Consider the following 3,724-nt stretch of genomic DNA (forward strand, 5'->3'; position numbering starts at 1 on the left):
CTCCCGTTGCTCAGTCCCTGCTTCTGCCAACCTAGCAGTTCGAAAGCACATCAAAGTGCAAGTAGATAAATACCATGTTTCTCATATTATAAGACACGTCTTATAATTATTTGTACTCAAGAAAATAAGCCTATGGCTTATTTTTTGGGGGGGGGGTCTTATTTTTTTTAAAAAAAATTACGGTATGGTACCTCCTCTTCCTGTCGCGGCTCGGCGCCCGGAACTGGCTGCTGCTGTGCTGCTGGGCGCGTTATCGGCGCTTCAGCAGGGCACGCTGCTGGGTCCCGACGGGTCGGGACTCCACGCGGCGCGCGCTGCGGGTCTTGCTGCGTCCCGCCGCCGGGTCGGGGCTTGGAGCCGCGCCAGCGCCAAGCGCCAACCCGGCGGCGGGACTGGCAAGACCCGCAGCGTGCGCTGCTCCAAGCTCTGATGCGGCGGCGGGACGCAGCAAGAGCCACAGCGCGCTCAAGCTCGGGGCTTTTTTCACTTGCTCCTGCTTGGCGCCGAGCTCCCAGCGAGACTCACCGCCGCTGCTGCCTCCGCGCACAGCAGTTCAAAGCTCCGGTGGGGCAGCCTCTTCGCAAAGGAGCTCCGGGAGGGACCAGCGAGTGGCAGCCGTGGCAGCCAATGAAGGCTTGGCCGGGTGTTTTTTTGTTGTTGCTGTGTCCCGCTGCCGGGTTGGAGCTTGGAGCAGCACGTGCTGCGGCTCTTGCCAGTCCCGCCGACGGGTCAGCGCTTGGCGCGGTGCATGCTGCTGGGCATTTTGGAGGGGCAACAGCATCCGGTTCTGGGCGCTGACAGGCATCTTCCTCTTCCATGGCGCCATCCAGACCTGCTCCCACCACTACGGCTTATTTTTGGGGTATGTCTTATATTTCTTCAACTCAGGAAAATCCTGCCATGGCTTATTTTGTAGGGATGACTTAAAATATGAGAAACACAGTAGGTACCGCTCCGGTGGGAAGGTACTGGTAAACGGCATTTCCGTGGGCTGCTCTGGTTTGCCAGAAGCGGCTTAGTCATGCTGGCCACATGACCTGGAAGCTGTATGCCGGCTCCCTCAGCCAATAAAGCGAGATGAGTGCCACAACCCCAGAGTCGTCCGCAACTGGACCTAATGGTCAGGGGTCCCTTTACCTTTACCTTTAGAGGTATGTGAGCCAGCATTACCAGAGCAAATTAAGGCATCCTAAATGCCTTCTCTGACTGCCTATCTTTAGTTAGCCAAAATGGCACAACCCACTCATAAAAGGGAGGCCTTAGCAAGTTCATGGAGACTCTGAGGTTTGCCTAAGTACAAAAAACAAAAGCCACTTTACAGAAACCTATTGAGATGGAATGGAATAGTGTTTCCTGGCAAAGAGCATCACATGGCTGGCTGGCAATATGAACAGAAGGACTCCCACATTTTGGTGCATGCCTGACTTCTGAAAGACATTCAGGTGTCAACTTACACGCCACAGAACTCACTTGATGGCCTTGGAGAAAATATTATCTCCAAGGCTTTTTGATTTTCAGACTACAGTAAATGGAATGGTGATCAAGTCTGCCTGGGAGCCATCTCAGCAACTCTGGAAATCCCGTTCCTTAATTCTAAACTCCTTAATCCTAAATGGCAGAGGTTGCTTGGTGCATTCTGCAAATGCTCAGAGGTATTTTCTCCATTGTTGCTTTGGCTGCTCCAGGACTCAGTAGTGGTTTTGAAAACAAAATCCTGAGCCCTTGTTCTACCACAAATCATACACTGCAGCTTAGTGTCAGCCTCACATTCCCTTCTGCAAAAAGTTCCACTGATCTCATGCGGGGTGTGTGTGGATTTCAGCATACTGAAGGAGTGGATCAGGTGTTAACTAGGCTAACTAGGCTCCCTTCAATGCAATAACTCCTTCTGTCCATGGTCAGAACAAAGTGAGATCCTGTGGAAGATTCAGCCAGTAGAAGGAGGAGGGATCTGCTGATCTTTTAGTTGAAGCAAGCTAGTCCCTTTGAACTGGCATTCAATTAGCTGGCTGAAACTACACCGAACTTCAGTGGGGGATTCAGACTGTTTTTTACTCATGTGTTCAACAGTGGTGGTTCCATATAGTCAGATTAATGTGAACTGGGGAATTATTTTAGGTAGATTTTCCTCTTTTGTCTGACAGGCTGTCAAAATCTGTAAATGAGGGCTTGATCAAACCTGACAAGAGTTCTTTCTGTTTCTTAGGATTGCATGAAGTCTTGAATTTAAACGGTCCCTCACATGCTGCTTGAATCCTACTTTTCCAGGCCATTTCCCTGTACAGAAAATCCAAATGTTGTAAACTAATGTGAGATTTTACTTTCTTGGGCTCCTTGATCACTGCAGATGGTGACAGCCGTCACGAAATTAAAAGACGCCTGCTTCTTGGGAGAAAAGCAATGACAAACCTAGACAGCATCTTAAAAAGCAGAGACATCACCTTGCCTACAAAGGTCCGTATAGTTAAAGCTATGGTTTTCCCAGTAGTGGTGTATGGAAGTGAGAGCTGGACCATAAAGAAGGCTGATCGCCGAAGAATTGATGCTTTTGAATTAAGGTGCTGGAGGAGACTCTTGAGAGTCCCATGGACTGCAAGAAGATCAAACCTATCCATTCTTAAGGAAATCAGCCCTGAGTGCTCCCTGGAAGGACAGATTGTGAAGCTGAGGCTCCAATACTTTGGCCACCTCATGAGAAGAGAAGACTCCCTGGAAAAGACCCTGATGTTGGGAAAGATTGAGGGCACTAGGAGAAGGGGACGACAGAGGACGAGATGGTTGGACAGTGTTCTCGAAGCTACGAACATGAGTTTGACCAAACTGCGGGAGGCAGTGGAAGACAGGAGTGCCTGGCGTGCTCTGGTCCATGGGGTCATGAAGAGTCGGACACGACTAAACGACTAAACAACAACAACAACAAATGTGAATAGGAAATAATGTCACCTGCAAAATTAAAATTAAAAAGGTTTTTTTTGGGGGGGGGGGGCAAACACTATTTGCATGCCTCTTATAAGGCTTTGTACAAAAGAACAAAGCTTGGAAAGCCACCCTATATTAACTGTTAAATCTACTTCAGGCCTCAAAATTAACAACGTTGGAGGGGCAGACCGCATTAAGGAAACTTAACCAGTGTGAAGTATTTATTAGTATTTTGTAAAAAAAATTTTTTTAATTAAAATAGCACCTTATTTTTCTTTTGCAACCCAGTCAGATGGGCTGGGTTTATTTTTATTTTACCCCCAGGATACCTTAAGGAAAACTACGGTGAAATTCTCATCATCTCAAGACATAAAATGCGTGGCCGCTTTCTTGTCCGAATATTTTAAAGGGTGAAAATTGGAAACCACTGGAAACAGCAGCAGAAGTGAAGTGTGCGAACAGTTCTGTACTGGATAACGGAGTAAGACAGCCGCCTGGAAGAGTCCCCTCCGCGATCGCCCTTTCCTTCTCCCCGCTCTTTCGCGGGAATCCACTTCCTTGGATTTCCTCCTCCCCTTCGCGTTTTGACCCTGCCGCTCTCGCTCCCCTTGGCCTCCCAGATCCGCTCAGCTACTCGCCCTCTCCCGCCGCGCCCCGGCCCCGCCTTGTTTGGAGCTGGCTTCGCACCTGTACCGGAGCGGTGCGGCTAGTGGGCACTGGGTCGCCCGTCATCGAGGGGGATCTCAAGAGGCGCTTTAGGACCCAGCGGCGCAGCGGGAAGGTGCTGATCCCATGTGCTCCGGTC

This window comes from Zootoca vivipara, chromosome 1, assembly GCF_965207765.1.
Source record: "Zootoca vivipara chromosome 1, rZooViv2.hap1.1, whole genome shotgun sequence".
NCBI lineage: Eukaryota > Metazoa > Chordata > Lepidosauria > Squamata > Lacertidae > Zootoca > Zootoca vivipara.